General features: G+C 31.6%; 1 long non-coding RNA gene across 1 annotated transcript; it reads left to right on the top strand.

Moving 5' to 3' along the window:
* Nucleotides 1-36: 36 nt before the first annotated feature.
* Nucleotides 37-21,616, top strand: LOC149685913 (uncharacterized). The gene is made up of 2 exons (XR_016384026.1): nt 37-122; nt 21,364-21,616. It is a non-coding gene; the product is annotated as an uncharacterized LOC149685913 (long non-coding RNA).
* Nucleotides 21,617-22,230: the final 614 nt, after the last annotated feature.

Here is a 22,230-nt window from a genome sequence, read left to right as displayed (position 1 = left end):
GAGATTATTAGTAGAAAAGGATTTTTAATAAGTTTAAAAGGTACCTTTTAAATAAAATTATATTTTTTTAAGGAACTTGGCAAAATATTTTTTCGACTGTTTATCAAAAACATTTTTTTAAGGTATTAAATTAAAATAAGCCCTGCTCTATGATATTATTATTTATTAAATAGCCGCAGTATACTGACTGTGCAAAGGTAGCATAATCATTTAGTCCTTAATTGGGATCTTGTATGAAGGGGTTAACGAAAATTAGCTGTCTTAAAAAAATACTTTGAATTTTAATTTTTTGTAATAATGCAAAAATTTATTTAAGGGACGATAAGACCCTATAAAGCTTTATTTTAAGTAAAATCCAGTTTTAGACATATTATTTTATACTAAAAATTTTACTGGGGTGGTATGTTAAAGTCAAAACTAATATATTTTAAAATTTTTGATCCAATTTTATTGATAAGAAGATTAAGTTACTTTAGGGATAACAGCATAATCCATTTAGGGAGTTCAAATCGAAGAATGGGATTATGACCTCGATGTTGAATTAAAATTTCTTTAGGGTGCAGGAGCTTTAAAAGATAGTCTGTTCGACTAGTAATATTTTACATGATTTGAGTTCAAACCGGTGTAAGCCAGGTTGGTTTCTATCTTTAGTTAATTATTTATGGATTAAATTAGTACGAAAGGATTTTTTAATCAAAATTATTTTAAAAAAATACCTTATAAAAATAAAGGGTGGCTATGATAAAGCTAACAAAGTTTTACTCTTTTTTAGTCTCCATTTTGTCAGATTGATTGAGTTAAATTTAGAATTTAATTAGGGGTGAAATTTATAAAGCCCAAATGGGATCCTTGAAAAATGTTATCTTTGATAGTATACATTTTATTGTAAATAAAACTTATTTAAAATAGACTTTAATGTTTTTTAAGTATACCATGTTCACATGAAAATTGAATAAGTTCCTTAGATAAAATACAAATTAACCCAAAAATTAAAAGCAGACATTCTGACATTTCTAAAAATTGTCCAGAGGCTCTCCTTATTATAAATAAACACATTGTCATATTTAATACTAATTTAAAAGTTTACGTTATGACATTAAAATATTATTTATGTCTTTTACACCCTTAATTTTTAAGGGTTTTAAAAAAAATATTAAGGGTGTAAAAACTTCTTTTATTTTTAAACTATCTATTTATCTTTTATATTAAAGTGTATTAATAACGTGTGTTTATTAATTTGTAAAAATTATTATTGTAAAAAATAAGGGGTATATATAATAAATATCAAAGTTATTAAAATAAAATTTAAGAGATATAAGGGCTTTTAGGGCTAGGCCCTAAGTTTTGGTGTTTTAGCACGTTATTTTTTGAAAGTAAAAGAAATAAATATACTATTAGACTTATTAGAAATTGAATAATGAATACTTTAATTAATGTGGCAGATTAAGTGCGATGAATTTAAGCTTTTCTCTTTAATAATAGTATTATTGAGTTATGTGTTTTTGTTAGTTTGTATATTAATTAGAGTAGCTTTTTATACTTTATTAGAGCGAAAAATTTTAGGGTATATTCAAATTCGAAAAGGTCCAAATAAAGTAGGGTTTATAGGGTTATTAGTTATTACAGCCTTTTGCTGATGGTTTAAAGTTAATAGTTAAGGAGCAGGTATGACCTTATTTAAGAAATAAAGGTTTATTTTACTTAAGACCTATTTTAGGTTTATTTTTGGCTTTTATTTATTATAGTTTATTTTTATTTATTTGGGAAGGTTTTAACCTAGTTTGGGGAGTGGTCTTATTTTTAGTTATTTCTAGTCTAGGGGTTTATCCTTTATTAGGTTGTGGTTGGAGAAGTAATTCAGCCTATGCTATGTTAGGTTGTTATCGTGCTGTCGCCCAGACAGTTTCTTATGAAGTTAGACTAGCTTTAATTTTATTGTCTTTAGTAATTTTACCTGGGGATTATAATCTTTTTACTTTTGATTCTTTTGGTGCCACTAAGTTTGTATTATATTTTTTATTATTATTCATCTGAGTAATTTCTTGTTTAGCTGAGACTAACCGTAGCCCCTTTGATTTTGCTGAAGGGGAATCAGAGCTTGTATCTGGTTTTAATATTGAATATGGAGCAGGAAGCTTTGCTTTAATTTTTATTGCAGAATATTCTAATATTATTTTTATGTGTATTTTTACTCTTTACTTATTTTTTGTTTTAAATTTAAGTTTTTCTTTATTAGTCTTATTTTTAATATTTGTTTTTTTATGAGTGCGTGGTTCTTTCCCTCGTTTCCGTTATGATAAGTTGATGATGCTAGCATGAAAGAGATTTTTACCCTTGGTTTTAGGTTTTTTCTTATTTGTGTTTGGGGTAGTATTAGTCAAGTTTCAAATTTTGAAAATCGTTAGGTGTTAACCTATTCAATGCTTTCAAAACAAATGCTTAAAATTAGCTAAACGATTAAATTTTTTTGATTAGGTTGTCTTGCATTAAGGTAAGCAAAGGGTTAATAATAAAATAAGAAAAATATAATACCGTAAGAACTTGCCCTATTATTAGGTTAATAAAATTAGGATGTTAGCTCATGACCAAAATAGAATTTGGTTTAGAGGGTAAAACTGTAGTGTTTGAAAATTTCTTTTTATTAAAGGTATAACTATTAGGATAGCAATAGATAATACTAAGGCTAAGACACCCCCCAGTTTATTAGGAATAGATCGCAAGATTGCGTAGGCGAATAAGAAGTATCATTCCGGTTGGATATGTAAAGGGGTTACTAAGCTATTTGCAGGGTTGAAATTCTCAGGATCTCCTAGAAGGTTAGGAGAAATTAAAACTAGGGAGATGAATAAAGTTAGTACGATTGAGTATCCTAAAACATCTTTAATAGTGAAGTAAGGGTGGAAAGGGATTTTGTCAATATTTCTTTTTAAACCTAAGGGATTATTAGAACCTTTCTGGTGAAGAAAAACGATATGAATAAAGATTATTGCTGCTAAGATAAAAGGAAGTATAAAATGTAGAGTGAAGAATCGTGTTAGAGTGGGGTTATCAACTGAGAAACCCCCTCATAATCATGTAACTAAGCTTCTTCCAATATAAGGAATGGCAGAGAATAGGTTAGTAATTACTGTGGCCCCCCAAAAAGATATTTGTCCCCAAGGTAACACATAACCTAGGAATGCTGTAGCCATTAAAATGAATAAGATGATAACTCCTGTCATTCAAACAGTAGAAGACTTATAAGACCCATAATATAATCCTCGCCCAATGTGTAAATAGATGCAGATAAGGAATAAGCTAGCCCCATTTGCATGCGCAAACCGGAATATCCAACCTATATTTACATCTCGTATAATATGGGATAATGAATTAAAAGCTAGGTTTACATCAGCGGTATAGTGTATAGCTAAGAAAATTCCTGTTATGATTTGGAGGATTAAGCATAAAATTAGAAGGGACCCAAAATTCCATCAATAAGAAATATTAGAAGGTGCTGGGAGATCAATTAGCGCAGAATTAATTACTTAAATTAGTGGGTGAGTTTTTCGAATTGGTATTGTCATTTAATTAAAATTGTGATCGTAAAGGCCCTGTTTTAATTTTTGTGATTTGTACCACGGCAATTAAGGTAATAAATAAATATGTGGCGCTTAATGTAATTAGAGTAGGGTTTCTCATTAGTAATATAATTTCATTTGGTTTGTTAGAACTCAATGGGTAAAATTCTTCAAAAATTTTTATTATTATTGTGATTAAAATTGAAGCTAGGGTTAGTAGTTTAAGATGCTTAGTGTAGATAGGCTCATTTGGGGCAATTGAAGCTTTATAAATAAACAGGATAATTAAGCCCCCTAAAAGTATCAAAATAATTATATATCCAAATAGTGAAATATTTGTGGCTGTAAAGGTTATTACTGAAATAATAATAACGGATCTAATCAATCTTAGGATAATAACTAGGGGGTGAATTGTGTATATACTAAGTAATATCAATAAGGTTAATAGTACAGGAAAAATAAGTTTTAACCCGCAACAAATTGAAACAAAGCTGCAAATTTCAGATCTTATAAATTTTTGAGCGCTCTTTAACGTGATGTGGTCTCCCACACTCTCCCAATCGAGAAAACATTTAATAACTCCGGTTCTACTTAACCGATTAACACGCAATTAGGCTTCAATTGTAGATCACCTTCAACCACATAATTCATCTCTTAAGATATTTTGCCCTACAACTAACCGGAAGTTCACATTCTGACCCTGAAGATTTGCCTCATATAAAAAATGGGGATTTAGAGCATTTATGGTTTCTATTTTCAGAATACGTTTCCAAAATCGATATCTATTTTTCCAATCCGCCGCCATCTTAAAAAATGGCGCCCAGAAATGTAAAATATATTTTCTATGTAATGAAGTACGCGCGTTTCAACCGATTTCACAAATATTTAGTACACTGTTTTGCTTTAACCTTGAGACGGGCTGAATGGTCTTTCGGGTTAGATTTTTTGCCATCTTTTAAAATGGCGCCCAGTAATGTAAGAAAATATTCTCTATGCAAAAAGTCCGCGCGTTTCAACCGATTTCACAAATATTTAGTACAATGGTTTCCTTTAACCTATAGACGGGCTGAAAGGTCTTTTGGGTTCGATTTGTTGCCATCTTTTTTAATGGCGGCCAAAAACTTAAAAACCCTTCTTTATGGAATAATGTCCGCGTGAAAAGTAATAAAAAATATCCCGACGGGCTGACGGACTGTGCCGAGTGCCTTCGCTCCTACGGTGCTACAAAAATATTAGTCATCAGTAAAATATACACATTATTTATATCATTTTAGATGGAAGTTCTAATTACACGCGAGCGACGCCGCGGGTAACGGCTAGTTAAACATGTAGTTCCTATTTCTGACAAATTTTGTTTCTTTTCTGACAAGAGCTATAATGTATAGTACGGAAGAGGGTAAAACAGCCTTTGTACCATCATAAAACTTAATGTTTTAATAAACCATTCTTCGCCCACACTTGTCAAAAAAGCGTGTAACAAAGTTGACAAGACCAAGTGTATACTTTAAATGAAGATTATGGAATTGAGCTTTTGAATTAGCTTCTCTTCCACCAACAATTGCGGCAGCAAAGCAGCATTCAAATAGAGTTTATCACCAAGTTCAAACGTGGTTTGGAAGCAGCCTAAATGCTAGAGAATGGGGTTGGAGACAGGTAGGATCTGAACTCTAACCAATCGTTACCACTCTATAACCTGCTCCAGCTGAGCTTCTGCAGATGATCCCTCGTAAATGCAAGGAAGACTGTGACTTGAAATGTGAATGCGGTAAAACTGGTCCAGTCTGTACTTCAATTTGTAGACAATGCAAGGGAGTATCTTGTTCAAATAAACATAGAGATTTTGAGGCTAAACCTCAAGAATAGGACTATGATTAAAATTAAGCATAACCAATATTGATAAACATACTAATATACAAGTTGGTAAACCAAAATAAACCTCTCCGATACGAGACGCAATTAATAATATTAAGAAAATATTTAAGAAAATATAATTGATATTAATTACTTTAGTCGACAGTAGTTTAACGTAATTTTATTGAAGTCATTTTAAGAAACTTAATTGCTAAAATAATTTTAAACATAGCTATTGTTGACGTTTAACAATTTTTGGAAATTTAGGGTAAATAAGGCGACTGATTCACAATAAATGATAAGAAATCCGCAATTGCATGAACCTTTGGTTGAAGCCCTGCAATTGGGAGGCTAGACGTTTCTCGTAACCCTAGCCGATCGCCACGCACCTCTTGATCCTAACGTTGGGAGTAGAAGCCAAAAATTATACTGCGAACACGTTTGCTCCAATTTGCCAACTGCGAACGCAGTGACCGACACACACAGACAGACACCCCCCCCATTCACGTCCACTATAATACCTCTCCGTGACGTCATCGTCACTTAAAGAGGTAAAAATATAATGGGAATAATATATTTTAGGTTTAAAACCCGCTTTGCATTTATTTCGCTTGAAACCGTTTCGAAATACTCAAAAATTAGATTTGCCTTACCTTCCGGGCTGGATTGTGAACTTCCGGTTAGTTGTAGGACAACATATCTTAGGATGAATTATGTGTTTGAAAGTAATCTACAATTGAAGCCTAATAACTTGTTAATCGGATTAGTAGAACCAGAGTTATTAAACTTTTTCTCGATTTTGGAAATGTATTCTGAATATAGAAACCATAAAATGCTTTAAATTCCCAATTTTATATGTGGCTAATCTTCAGAGTCAGATTGTGAACTTCCGATTAGTTGTAGGACAAAATATTTTAAGAATTGAATTATGTGTTTGAAGGTGATCTACAATTGAAGCCTAATTACGTGTTAATCGGTTATGTAGAACCGGAGGTATTAAACGTTTTCTCGATTTCGTCCGCCATTTTCCAATATGGCGGAAATTCCTCCAATGGGAGAGTGTGGGAGACCACACCACGTTAAAGATCGCCCAAAAATCTATAAGATCTGAAATTTTCAGCTTTGTTTCAATTTGTTGCGGGTTCCCTCTTTTTTTGGGCTAAAATGACTGTACTATAATATGAAAAGTAAAATTTTTAAGAGATAGTTATAAGTTATAATATTAATTTTGGGGATTAAAGTTACTGTGCGGTTCTCTTAAAGCTTTAAGAATTAGTTCTATTTTGGTTTACAAAACCAAGGTTTTATTATAAACTATTAAAGCTTAAATGGTTATATTAAATTTTTATGTTTTTTGTTTATTTTTTGGGGGATTACTATGTGTAGTGTTAAGACGTTATCATTTGTTAGTAGTAATTTTGAGACTAGAATTTTTAATATTATCTGTTTTTTGTTGTTGGTATTTTCATTATCTGGTGGGGTAAATAATTGTATTATAATAATGTTAATCTTTTTGTAGTAGTATGTGAAGGAAGTTTAGGTCTGGGAATTTTAGTGAGATTAGTAAAGGGATATGGTGGAGAACTTTGTAGCTCTTTAAATTTACTTCAATGTTAGCTTTTATTTTTTTTGATTTTCTTTAATAGTTCTTAGAATAAAATTACCCTATTATATTTTGTTAACCTTATTAGGCCTATCTTGTTTAGGTTGAGTAATAGTTTATCCTATAGAAGGGGTTTCTCAGATTTCTATAGTTTTTGCGTGTGACTTATTAAGCTATTCTTTAGTTTTTTTAACCCTTTGAATTTTATATTTAGGTTTATTAGCCAGAGGCGGAATTAAAAGGGAAAATTTTAATTTTTTATTATACAAAGTTTTATGTGTATTTATATTATTAACTTTAGTGTTCACTTTTCTAGCTATAGATTTATTATATTTTTATTTTTCTTTTGAAGCTTCTTTAGTTCCTCTTTTGTTATTAATTGTTGGGTATGGTTTCCAACCAGAAAAGCTAAAGGCTGGGGTTTATATGCTATTTTATACTATATTTGGTTCTCTACCTCTCTTATTGGGATTGTTATGGATAGGGAGGGATTTAGGTACTATAAATTTTTTTATTATAGCCTGAGAAGTCTAAGGAGTTCTTCTTATTTATTTTTTTTTATTTATTTAGCTTTCTTAATTAAGTTACCTGGGTATATAGTGCATTTATGATTACCAAAGGCTCATGTAGAAGCACCTGTTTTTAGGGGGGTATGGTATACTACGGTTAATCCCTTTATATTTAGGGTTTTTAGTTGAGTAAGGGGATATTATTTTATCTTTTTTTTAGGGGGGGGGGGGTAATTATAAGATTTGTATGTTTGTCCCAAAGAGATATAAAGGGGTTAGTTGCTTATTCTTCAGTAGGGCATATAAGTATATTTCTTGGGGGTGTTTTTAGATTATCAGTTTATGGTTATTTTGGCTCAGTTATTATAATACTTTCCCATGGATTTACTTCTTCTGGGTTGTTTGATATTGTAAATATGATTTATGAGCGTTTACATACACGAAGACTTCTCCTTCTTCGTGGTTTAATCTTAGTTCTACCTAGTTTTTCATTTTTGTGATTTATTTTAAGTGTAAGAAATATGGCTGCTCCTCCTTTTCTAAATTTAGTAGGGGAATTGTTTCTTTCATTTGGGATAGTTCAAGTTAGATGCTGACTAATATTTCCTTTAGGGTGTATATTTTTTTTGGCTGGATGTTATTCTTTATATTTATTTTCTTTGAGCCAACATGGTCGATTTTGAACTTTTAGAAGATTCCACCCAAGAAGTTTAAGGGAAAATTTGGTTTTATGGGGGCATATTTATCCATTGTTATTATTAGTTTTAAATTTGGGTCTTATTATTTACTTAAGTAGTTTAATAAAAAAATTTAATTTGTGGGATTAAAGATAGGTCTCCTTTTAAGTAAATGTCAAATTTTTTTATTTGAGCTGGTTTTTTATTATTTATTTATTTTTTTTTATGGCTTTGTATTTATTAATAACTGGGCAAGTATTTTCGTATGAGTATGAATTGTTTAGAACTTCTGGGAGTGGGGGTTTTATTTTATTATTTGATTGAGTGGGGGTTGTATTTTTATCTGTTGTTCTTTTATTTTCTTTTTTTGTGTTTGTTTAGAGTCATTCTTATATGATAGGGGATGGTAGAGAGGTACGTTTTTTTTCTTTAGTTTTATTATTCATTCTTTCAATAGCTTTATTAGTCTTGAGTCCCAACCTAATAAGTTTACTATTAGGTTGGGACGGTTTAGGTTTAATTTCTTATGTCTTGGTAATTTATTACCAAAATATTCGTTCTTTTAATGCAGGTAAATTAACAGTTTTGAGAAATCGGGTAGGGGATGTAGGGATTCTTTTGGGTATTCTTGCGATAGTAAATTTGGGGGGCTGGGATTTTATTTTTTTTAATAGTTTAAATTTGGATTTTTTATCTGTTTGGTTATTTAGTTGTATTTTTTTAGCAGCCATAACTAAAAGAGCACAAATTCCTTTTTCTTCTTGACTCCCAGCAGCTATAGCTGCCCCCACCCCTGTTTCTTCTTTAGTTCATTCTTCTACTTTAGTAACAGCTGGAGTTTTTTTATTAATTCGTTTTCATGAACTTTTTTTATTCAGAGTGTATGGTAGGGTAATAATATATATTTCATTATTAACTTTATTAATGTCAGGGGTGGGGGCATGTATAGAAATAGATTTTAAAAGGGTCATTGCTTTATCAACTTTAAGTCAGTTAGCTTTAATAATGTTTAGTTTATCTTTAGGTCTTTGGGAGTGAGCTTATTTTCATATATTGACTCATGCAATTTTTAAGGCTTTATTATTTTTATGTGCTGGTTCAATGATTCATGGGGGTAATGGATTACAAGATATTCGGATATTAGGGGGTTTGTTAAATTTTTCTCCTATGCTAGGTTATGGTATATTGTTAAGTTTTTTAAGATTAGGGGTATCCCTTTTAGTTGTGGTTTTTATTCAAAGGATTTAATTATTGAGTTATTTTTAATAGAGGGGTGTGGGTTATTATATATTTTTATTTTTTTTAGGGGTTTTTTCAACAATTATTTATAGATCCCGTTTAATTTATAATTTGTTATTAAATGGGTATATAGGGGTAAATTTTTTTAATTACTCTGAAAGAAAAGAGATAAACGTTTCTATTTTTTTCCTTTCAGTACTAGGGGTAAATTTTGGTGGTGTAATGAGTTGATTATTATTTGATTATAGTGATTTAGTTGTTTTGTCTCTTGGTGATAAAATATTTACGTTAATTGGTGTTTTTTTAATTTTTTGGTTTTGATTGCCAATTAGAGAAATGTCCATAAATCTTTATCGTAGAATTATTTTTTATTATTTTATTTCTATATGGTTTTTATTAAGTCTGGCTTCGTTTTTTATAAGTAATTTTTTTAAGCTTAATAGAGTTTCTTTTGTAAAAGGAGATTTAGGTTGGGGAGAAATTTTTGGGGGATTAGGAGTTGAAAAATTTTTATGTTTATGAGGGGGTGTTTTTCAGCGGATATATTATAATACCTTGTTTGTTCAAATTCTTTTACTTTTACTTTTATTAGGTTTAATTTTTTTATTAAGTTTTTATTTAAGTAGTTAAATTTATAATATGATTTTGAAGCAGTCAAGATAGAAGGGATTCTCTTAAATAAATTAAATTTTTTGTATTTCTAACTTTAGAGTATTTTGATTATGAAAAAATCAGGTGTTTTAATTACACTATAGAAAAATTAGAAGTTATGTTTTTGAGTAATAAACAGAGTTAAAGTTAGCGGCTTTAAAAATTTTAACTTCTTTAGAAGGACTTTATTAGTCTTTATTCTTATTAACATTAAGATACCTCCTTATTGGTTTCTTCTAAAATAAGAATGTTAATTCAAATTTTCAGGTCGAAACTGAATGTGATATAATTTCACTTTTATTAAAAGGCTAGGTGGGGAACAATTTCTAAGTGCAAATTAGATTTTATAAATTTTAAATACTAACCTAAACTCAACTTAATCTCCCTTCTTTTCATTCATGAAGTAATCCTAGAGTGACAATAAAGATTAATCTAAACACTGAGATTCTTATAATATAAGATTTAAATAGGAATAAAGGTGAAGGTATAATTAAGATGATTTCTACATCAAAAATAAAGCAATTAAGAAAAACTGTAAAGAGAAAGGTACTCGAGTTTTATAAGAAGGGTTAAATCCACATTCGAATGGAGAATTTTTTTCTAGGGAAGGGTTTTGTAATTTGGCTAGATTTGAGGATAGTAGTATGACTATTATTCTTAGAATAAGAGCTGTTGTAAGCATTAATATAAATATTATTTATTTTTAAATAAAACTTTTTAGTTGGAAGCTAAATGTACTTTTTATACTAAATAAATACCCTCCTCATCAATAGATTAAAGAATATAATAATAGTCATACTACATCAACAAAATGTCAGTATCATGCTGCTGCTTCAAACCCAAAATGGTGAGTTTTAGATAAGTGGAGGTTAGCTAATCGGATTATTGTAATTAGAAGAAAGGTGGTCCCAATTAACACATGTAATCCATGAAATCCTGTCGCCACAAAAAATGTAGTGCCATAAATTGAATAAGCAATAGTAAAAGGGGCTTCAATATATTCTCAGGCTTGTAGAATAGTGAAATAGCCCCCTAGTAAAATAGTCACTAAAAGTGATTTTTTAGCTTGGCTTAAGTTATTATTTAGAATACTATGATGTGTCCATGTAATTGAAATCCCAGAAGATAGGAGGATAGTTGTATTTAATAGTGGAATTTGTAAGGGATTAAAAGGTTCAATTCCTTTTGGGGGTCATATCATTCCAATTTCTACATTTGGTGATAGACTTCTATGTAAAAATGCCCAAAAAAATGAAACAAAAAAAAATACTTCAGAGATAATAAATAGGATTATTCCTCATTGTAATCCAATAATAACTTTAGATGTATGGTTCCCTTGAAGTGTAGCTTCTCGGTGAATGTCTCGTCATCATTGGAATCTTGTAATGATAATTAGGAAAAATCCTAGGGTTATAAGTAGAGGAGATTTAATGTGAATTCAACTAATTGTTCCAGATGTCATAAATAGTGCTCCTAGGGCAGCGGTGAGAGGTCAAGGGCTTTGGTCAACAATATGGAATGGGTGGAAATTTTTCATAAGGTAGTTAATGTACTTCTGTTGTGTACAATGAGATTAAGATAATAAATACATAACCTTGGATAATAGCTACGGCTAGTTCTAAAGTTAGTAATACTAATTGTGTATTAATAATTAAAAAGTTATTTTTTATATTTATAATTGTACCTTGGTTCCCCAATAAAGTTAATAAAAGATGTCCAGCAATTATGTTAGCTGATAGCCGGATTGAAAGGGTAATGGGTCGGATGATGTTTCTTACAGTTTCAATTAAAATTATAAATATTATTAAAGCTGGGGGTGTACCATTAGGTAGAAGATGGGCAAATATTTTATTTGTATTATTAATCCAGCCGAATAGTATTAGAGTTAGTCATAGGGGTAAGGCTAAGGTCAATGAAATTACTATATGGCTTGTAGCTGTAAAAATGTAGGGTATTAAACCTATTAGATTAATAATTGCTAGGAGTCAAATTAATCTTAAAATTAGACTTGTGATCCCATTAGTAAATGTCCAATTTAAAAGATTTTTAAATTCTAGGTGTAAAGTGTAAAAAAATTTTTTTGTAATAATTGAGAAACGATTATTTTTGGTCCAAAAAATGTGGGGTAGTATAAGAGATGGGATAAATAGGGATAATCAGTTTATTGATAAATTAGATGAAGTTGAGGGGTCGAATGTAGAAAAAAGATTTGTTATCATTTTCAGTTTAATGTTTTTTTAATATTTTTTTTCTAAGATGTTTTTCTGATCTTAGGGATTTATTAAAAGTTATGTTAATTAGATTTAATATGGTTAGAGTGAGAGGGAGAAGTGATAGTAATCATCAGTTTATAGGGAATATTTGAGGTATTAAGAAAAACTTAAAGTAATTATATCTTGACAAGATATTGTTATAAGATTTTAACTATTTTCTTTCATTAAGGGGGAAATTCCCATAGTATGGTTTAAGAGACCATTGCTTAAAAGTTTCAGCCACTTAATGAGTCAGAATTGTTAATTCAGTTGATAAAATGTTTAACAGGGATTCTTTCAATGATAATAGGTATAAAACTATGGTTAGCCCCACAAATTTCTGAACATTGCCCAAAGAATAAACCTGAACGATTAGAGATTATAGGCACTTGATTAATTCGTCCTGGTATAGCATCTGCTTTAATTCCTAGGGAAGGTATTGCTCAAGAGTGGATTACATCAGCTGCAGTAATTAGTATTCGGATATTAATATTTGTAGGAATGATTGTTCGATTATCCACATCTAATAATCGGAATGTTGATATTGGTATTTCTTCATCTAAAGGAGTTATGTAAGAATCAAATGAAATTTGTTTGAAATCTGAATATTCATATGATCAGTATCATTGGTGTCCAATTGTTTTAATTGTTAAATTAGGTCTTCTGGTTTCATCTATTAAGTATAAGATTTGTAATGATGGGAAAGCGATAAAAATTAGTATAAAAGCTGGCACGATTGTTCAGAATGTTTCAATTTCTTGCCCTTCTAAAAGATATCGATTAAAGGATTTATTAAATAAAGTATTTGTTAGTATGTAAGCTACTAAAATAGTAATTAATGTAAGGATAACTATTGTATGATCATGAAAAAATATTATTTGTTCTATGATAGGGGAAGCAGCATCTGGGAATAAAATTTTGTTTCAGGTTGCCATTATGTTTTAAGTAATAGCTAATTGGCTATAGGTATGGTCCTCTGGAGGAAGGGGGTTATTCCACTCAATAGAAGAGGGTATATGGGATGAAAATAAGATTAATCGTTGGGATACTAAGCTTTCTCAAATGATAAAAATGAAGAAAATTAAGGCAATAGTTGAAAGTATAGAGCCCAGGGAAGAAATTACGTTCCATGAAGTATAGGCATCTGGGTAATCTGAGTATCGTCGAGGTATCCCATTTAAACCTAAGAAATGTTGGGGAAAAAATGTTAAATTAACTCCCAAAAATATAATTATAAAATGTGTTTTTAGTCATCGGGGGTTTATTGCAACTCCTAAAAATAAGGGGAATACCCCCAATAATAGCAAACACCGCCCCTATAGATAAAACATAATGAAAATGAGCAACTACATAGTAGGTGTCATGAAGCACAATATCTAATGATGAGTTAGCTAAGATCACACCTGTTAATCCTCCAATAGTAAATAAGAATACAAAACCTAAAGCTCAATATAATGATGGATCTATATTTAGCTTTGCACCATGAATTGTGGCTAGTCATCTAAAAAATTTAATACCTGTTGGTACTGCAATAATTATTGTGGCTGCTGTAAAGTAAGCTCGTGTATCAACATCTATTCCTACTGTGAATATGTGGTGGGCTCACACAACAAAACCTAATACCCCAATTGCTAATATAGCATAGATTATCCCTAAAGTTCCAAAAGGTTCTTTTTTTCCTGTTTGGTGACTAATGATATGAGAGATTATTCCAAATCCAGGTAGGATAACAATATAAACTTCTGGGTGCCCAAAAAATCAAAATAAATGCTGGTAAAGAATAGGGTCTCCTCCTCCTGCGGGTTCGAAGAAGGATGTATTAAAATTCCGATCTGTAAGAAGTATTGTGATAGCACCTGCTAAAACAGGTAAAGATAGAAGAAGTAAAATAGCTGTAATTTTTACTGATCAAACAAAAAGAGGTATTCGTTCTATAATTATTCCTTGTGTTTAAGGTTTCCCACAGTTCGGTTCAAATCGGTTTTGGACTAAAACTGAAACTGAACTGAAACGTTTCAGTTATGATTTTCAAGAACTGAAACTGAACTGAAATTATCAGTTCGGTTCAGCCAGGAAACCGAACTGATCAGTTCAGTTTTCAGTTATAACTGAACTGAACCGAAAACTCCTTCAGAGATTATCAAGAAGAAAAATACGGTGTCAGAGGCCCAAAATCCCCAGATTGTAACTATTAACCGCTAACATTTTCTACTACTACTATTTTGGAATCGTCAAGTGCCATACCTTAAAAGTCATGTTTATTTCACTAACTACTAATTATTAACAATTAGCAATTAACCTTTGACTAGTTAACTAATTATGATACCCTTTTTAGTTACTAATTATTGGTATTCTTTTAGCCTGTGTCTCTCTGCAGAGGGTTCCAGCTAATCGCGGGACTTAAATTAATATAATTAATTAATATTAATATAAATAAAATTTAATATTAATTTATTTATTATAATATTAATTATTATTAATATAAATACTAATAAATAATTAATATTATATTATGCGTAATTAAATATACGCGACATAAATGATGAAATATACGCGACAGAAATAATTTAACTCTACGCGACACTAATAAGGTAACTTTACGCGACACATCCCCCAAAATATCATACAGCATGCAATACTAAACGATGCCAGTTTTCTATTGTTCTACTAATGTTTGCGGGAACGTATTGATATCGTTTCCCGCGATAGATCGAAAGAGTACTTAACTATCTCTTCAGTTCAGTTTTTATCAGTTCAGTTTAAGAAATAAACCGAACCGAACTGAAAACTGATCAGTTTGGAGATGTGCAAACTGAAACTGAACTGAAGCAATCAAATCAGTTTAGTCCCTAAACTGAAACCGAAAATAACTGAACTGAACCGAAAACTGAACTGTTTGAACTGAACTGTGGGAAACCTTACTTGTGTTCGTATATTGATAATTGTAGTAATAAAATTGATAGCACCTAAAATTGAGGATACACCTGCTAAGTGTAATGAAAAAATAGTTAGATCGACAGATGCTCCTGTATGAGCAATATTTCTTGATAAAGGGGGGTATACTGTTCACCCTGTTCCTGCCCCGTTTTCTACTATTGTTGATGATAGTAATAGTAAAAAAGAAGGGGGAATGTTGTTGTTTGACGCAAGAACGACTCTGGGTTTAACTGGTTATAAACTCTTTACTAAGTTAATTAAAACATTTAAGTTAATTTCCGGGAACGCTACTGACAACTGATATCTGTGAACTGACGACTGAGAACTGATCAACTGTGAACTGAGAACTGATAACTGTTATCGGAATGTTATCCGGTTATATAGTTAAGGCATCGCGATAAAAAATAAAGATTACAAGAATGACCGCGATGCATAAAAAAATACAAGTGTAGAAAATATAATCTGGATATAGATAAAAAACAACCGGTATTATCTCTAATTTACAACAGTCCCTCTTAATATCGGTGGTTTCAATCTTCAATCCAGGGGGTGGTCATTTAATTATTTCCTGTCCAAGGGCTTTGACGCAGAAGAGGTGCTTCGGACGGAACAGGCTCTTTGTACAGACGTCAGCTGGCATTCCCTCTGTTGGTAGATTCCGCAAGGCTATTTGTCCCTCTTCTTCCAGGTCGCTGGTCCATTTCTTTGCTCTGGCAATGATTGACTTGTCGAACCGGGTTGACTTGACGATTTCTTCGAGGGATTCTGTTAATCCTTCCGGGACGACCATATATATTTCTTCCTCGAGTTCGCCATTAAGATAGGCCGTGACGACATCCATTTGGTGGACTTCCAAACCGCAAGGGCCATGAGCAGTCTTATGGAGCTGGATCTAATGACGGGTGCGAACGTCTCTTGGTAGTCGATCCCTGGTCTCTGGGCAAAACCTTTCGCTACGAGCCTGGCTTTCCTTTTCTCTACTTAGCCGCTGGGTAAGTACTTCGTTCGGAAGACTAGGCGATTTCCAAGGACCTTCTGGTTTTCCGGACAGTCAACGATGTCCCAGGTTTCGCACTTGATAAGCGAAACGAACTCTTCCGTTACTGCTTTCCTCCAATCGTTCGCGTACGGAGAAGCCAGGGCTTGCTTCATGGACAAAGGTTCTGATAAGATGGCTAGGTTTGCTGACTCATCGGACAGGGTTTCTTGCTCGTCAGTAGCCTCTTCAGTAGACTCTTCTGAGACGCTCGGAATCATGTTGAACGATTTCTTCGGTCGTCCGGGTACTCCAGTTCTTATTTTCTTCGGTCTTCCAGGACCTTTCTTCAGAACGAGGGTTTCTGAGGGCTCTTCGAAGACGTCCTCGTTTTCCTGGTCATTAGATTCTTCCGGGGTTTCATCTTTGAACTCCTTTTTGCTTCTTTGAATTCTTCTCTGCCAGACGGTTTTGCAGCGTGTGTAGTGGCCGGGACTTCGATTTCGCTTTTAGCTTTGCTTCCGTATTTCAGGTTGATTTCTGGAGTGACGAAATCATCATATCCGCCTTGTTTATTAAATTCTCCCAGGAACTTGACATTTCGACTTCGGTAAATTTGCTTCTGGGACGGAACCCAGAGTCGATAGGCCTTCGAGACTTCAGAATAGCCGATGAAAACGCATTATTTGCTCCTGGCTGCAAACTTCCCCTTCCTTTTATTTTCGTCCAACAGCAAAGCTTTGTCGCCGAAAATCTTCAAATGTTGCAGGGATGGCTTCTTTCCGGTCCATCTGGTAAATGGTACTTCTCCATTTATGCTCCGGGAAGGACAACGGTTTCGAATGTAGTTAGCCGTGGCCATCGCTTCTGCCCAGAATGATGGTGGAAGTTGCGCTTGTATCATCATACATCGGGCCATATCTAGGAGTGTTCTGTTCTTTCTTTCGGCAATGCCATTCTGTTCCGGGGTGTATGGTACGGTGAGCCTTCTTTTTATCCCAGAGTCTTTCAGGAATCTGTCGAATTCATTGTTGCAGTATTCGGTTCCGTTGTCGGACTGCAAGGTCTTGATTTTTCTCCCGGTTTCCACTTCAGCTCGTTGCTTGAATTCTTTGAAGGCTTTCAACACTTCGCTCTTGTGTTTTAAAAAGCTGACTTCACTCCACCGGGAATAATCATCAGTGAAAACGACGATGTACTTGGCTCCGCTCATTGACGTTACTCTCATCGGCCCGCATACGTCAGAGTGTACTATTTCCAGGACATGTGAGGTGCGGCTATCTTCGGTTTTCGGCAACGGCTCCTTCGATTGCTTTCCTTTGATACAGATTTGGCAGATTCCCAGGCTCCCATCTTTTTCAATGTTGAGCCCCGTAGCCAAATTCTTCCGGGCCATTTCCTTTAAACTTCTCTCGTTCAAGTGACCGAGTAGGAAATGCCAGTTCTCCAGGTTGCTTCTAGGCTTTATTTCCGCTTGCACTGCATGGACCGATTCTTCAGCCTTTCTCAGGAAATAAAGGTCTCCAACTCTGTCAGCAACTGCAATCACTTCTCCGGTTGCCGTTTTAATCCAGGCCTGCGACTTCTTGAATGTGACCTCATGTCCTTTGTCTGTCATCTTGGCAATGGATAGGAGATTTGTTCTTAAATCCGGGACATGAAGGGCTCGTTCCAGGCGAAGAATTCGATTGTCGCTGCCATTCGTTGCGGGTACTTTTACTTCGCCAACACCTCGTATCTTCGTTGACTCTGCGGTGGCCAGGTTTAAAGATTTCGTGGTCTCTTCGTAAACGTTGAAGCGATCTCTGTTGGAACTCATATGTGAGGTGGCTCCGCTTTTTCAGGCACCAGGAATCGTGATCAGCCTTCAGGTGCAATGCGAATTCTTCCTCGGCCAAATTTTCTGCCAGTACATGATGGGCGTTTTCTTTCTTTCTGGTTCTTATGCCTGAACCATGGTTTCTGTCGGGGCAATCGGCTACCTTGTGGCCGGGTTTCCTGCATCCATGACACTTGTACTTGAAGGTCGTGCTTCCTCGTCCACGTGAACCTCTTCCTCTACCCCTTTCTGCAGTTTTCCGGGAAAAGTGGTTACTGCCCATCATCGCATTCTGCACGGGTTCCTCTTCCCTTATATTATTAAGTCGGGGGAAGGCTATATCAGGGGCTCCTAGTATTAGTGGGACTAATCAGTTTCCAAATCCCCCAATTATAATAGGTATTACTATAAAGAAAATTATAACAAAGGCATGGGCAGTTACAATAACATTATAAATTTGATCATCATTTATTATTGACCCAGGTTGTCCCAATTCAGCTCGGATTAGTATACTAAGGGCTGTCCCAATTATTGCAGCCCATATCCCAAAAATTATGTATATTGTACCAATATCTTTGTGGTTAGTAGAAAATATTCATCGCGGTAAAATGTCTGAAAAATAAGAGATAAATTGTAAATTCATTTATGGCTTTAAAAGCCTTTTACTAAAAGTTTTGGCTTTATATTTTATTTAGAATTTAAAATTGCAAATTTTAAGGAGAGTTTTCTAAAGCTTAAAAAAATTTATTTTAAACTATGAAGGTTTATAGTTTTAGTTTAACTTAAAGCTTTAGTAAAATATGTTGATTACTGGCCCTCTTAATAAAATAATAATAATAATAAAATAAGGGGAGTATCTTGAGGAAATTTGAAAAATATTTTTTTTTGAGAAAGAATTTAGTATTAGAGTTACATAGCTCAAGCGAATGTAGAAGAATAAATTTATTATAGCTCTTATGATAAGAATTATACTTAGGATTATTCAATTTAATTTGATTAATATTGATAGGACTATTAGCTTAGGGTAAAACCCTAATAAGGGGGGTATCCCTCCTATATTCAATATTAGAGTATAAATTAAGATTTTATTTTTTTTGTTGTTGTAAATAAAGTAGTATTGATTGAGTTTATTTTTAAGGCCTTTATGGTTATAGAAGCAAAGATTAAGGATAAAGAATAAATTAAGAAATATATTATAACTATATTAGTTCTACATATTGTAGCACTAATTAGTCATCCTATATGTGCAATTGAAGAGAAAGCTAATATTTTCTTTGTTCTTGTTTGAAACAGCCCCCCAAATGACCCCCAAATAGTAGAGCTAATTAAGGTTAAGATAATTAGGCTGGATATTTTATTATGAATATTAAGAATTATTAAGGGTGCAAACTTTTGCCATGTTAAAAGTAATGTTATTATGTTCCAAGAAATATTTTCAGTGATAGAGGGCACTCAAAAATGAAAAGGTGCTGCCCCTAGTTTAGTTAAAAGAGCAATTGTGATAATATCTGTTCTTAGTATAAAAAAATTGTTTTGAATTGAAAATAAAAGTAGAGCAGAAGAACTAATTGATTGAATAGTAAAATACTTTAGTGCTCTTTCTGATGTTAAAATATTTTTTTTGTTAATAATTAAAGGAATGAACCCAATGATATTTATTTCTATTCCTAATCAAATTGGAAACCATGAGGTAGCTCTAATTGAAATTAGAGTACCTAATAATATTATTATAATAAAAGATGAAGGTTTTATTAACATTTAAAAAAGGAGGTGTTCTCATCTTTAGGGTATGGGCCTAAAAGCTTTAATTAGCTTACTTTTTTAGTTTAGACTATTTATAAGTTTTAAGTTATTAGGTTAATATATTTTTAGTCATAACGTGTTTTATTTTTTAGTCCTAAACAGTTTAATTTAGGCTTATAGTCTTATTATTATTTTAAAGTTTTATCTAAAGTTTAGAGATAGTAAATTAATGAGGCCTTGCTTTTATATATTAAATGAATTATATGTAGATTAAATAATTAAATACCGGCGAAAAACGTGCCAGCCGCCGCGGTTAGACGAGAGGTGTAAAATAAGATTATTTTTGAGGTAAGAAATTTTATGTGTTTTAGTAAATATTATTTTTATTTAGGTAAAATTTATAATTGTTTTATTTTACTAAAAAGTTTCTTAAAAGATTAGGTTTAAAAACTAGGATTAGATACCCTATTATTCTAATTTATTAAATCCCTTAAAGGATTAAACTAGGTAAATAAAATTAAAAATTTTGGCGGTGTTTTAACCAAGCAGAGGAACTTGCCCTTTAATTGATACCCCCCATAAAATCTTATTTTAGCTAATGTTCATATACCGTTGTTGTCAGTTTACTTTTTAAGAAAGATTGAGTTTTCAAAATAATTATTTAATTATAACTTCAAATCAAGGTGTGGTAAATGCTAAAAGGTGAGGTGAGTTACATTAATTTAACTTGTGGATTAATTTTAATGAAATTAAATTATAAAAGTGGATTTGCTAGTAAATTAAGAATAACATGCTTATTTGAAATAGGCTATAAAACATGTACATATCGCCCGTCACTCAGGTTCTTAAAGCTAGATAAGTCGTAACAAAGTAAGTTTAAGGGAACTTTAATCTAGATTAGCAAAATGAAGCTTTTATAGCAATTTATTTACACTAAGGAGATCTTCTTATTGAGAGGCATTTTGATTAGGTTAGTTTATTAATTAAGTTTTCTAGTTTTATTATTAAAAATATTTATTTTAAATACTTATTATTATTAAAGAAAAATTTTATTTGCTTGTTCCGTGAGGGAAAATAATTTTATGGTTATAGAATAAATTAAATGTAGTACCTTTTGTATCAGGGAATTTTAATATTTAAAATATTTTTTTTTCCCGAAAAAAATAAGAGTTATATAAATTTAATTAAACAGTTAACTGTGACAAAAGTAATTAGATTTTTATATAGTAGTGAGATGTTATCCGTTTTTTTTATATCTGGTTTCTTTAAAAATTATTTTAGATAGGTGTTTAGATTTTGTTATTTTTAAATATTTAATTTATTAGGGCTAAGCTTAGTATTTAAATAATTATATAACAATACTAATTTATAGGTATGTAGGCTTTAAAGTGGCTATTTGTTTAATAACATATGTTTATTATAAATTTATATTAATTAAATAAAAAGAAGGTTAAAAAATTTAAAATTTTTTTATAATGAGATTATTAGTAGAAAAGGATTTTTAATAAGTTTAAAAGGTACCTTTTAAATAAAATTATATTTTTTTAAGGAACTTGGCAAAATATTTTTTCGACTGTTTATCAAAAACATTTTTTTAAGGTATTAAATTAAAATAAGCCCTGCTCTATGATATTATTATTTATTAAATAGCCGCAGTATACTGACTGTGCAAAGGTAGCATAATCATTTGGTCCTTAATTGGGATCTTGTATGAAGGGGTTAACGAAAATTAGCTGTCTTAAAAAAATACTTTGAATTTTAATTTTTTGTAATAATGCAAAAATTTATTTAAGGGACGATAAGACCCTATAAAGCTTTATTTTAAGTAAAATCCAGTTTTAGACATATTATTTTATACTAAAAATTTTACTGGGGTGGTATGTTAAAGTCAAAACTAATATATTTTAAAATTTTTGATCCAATTTTATTGATAAGAAGATTAAGTTACTTTAGGGATAACAGCATAATCCATTTAGGGAGTTCAAATCGATGAATGGGATTATGACCTCGATGTTGAATTAAAATTTCTTTAGGGTGCAGGAGCTTTAAAAGATAGTCTGTTCGACTAGTAATATTTTACATGATTTGAGTTCAAACCGGTGTAAGCCAGGTTGGTTTCTATCTTTAGTTAATTATTTATGGATTAAATTAGTACGAAAGGATTTTTTAATCAAAATTATTTTAAAAAAATACCTTATAAAAATAAAGGGTGGCTATGATAAAGCTAACAAAGTTTTACTCTTTTTTAGTCTCCATTTTGTCAGATTGATTGAGTTAAATTTAGAATTTAATTAGGGGTGAAATTTATAAAAGCCCAAATGGGATCATTGAAAAATGTTATCTTTGATAGTATACATTTTATTGTAAATAAAACTTATTTAAAATAAACTTTAATGTTTTTTAATTATACCATGTT

This window comes from Phalangium opilio, unplaced genomic scaffold, assembly GCF_054372755.1.
Source record: "Phalangium opilio isolate 3A_F unplaced genomic scaffold, DU_Popi_V2 ptg000032l_1, whole genome shotgun sequence".
NCBI lineage: Eukaryota > Metazoa > Arthropoda > Arachnida > Opiliones > Phalangiidae > Phalangium > Phalangium opilio.
This window is presented reverse-complemented; position numbering and strand designations above follow the sequence as displayed.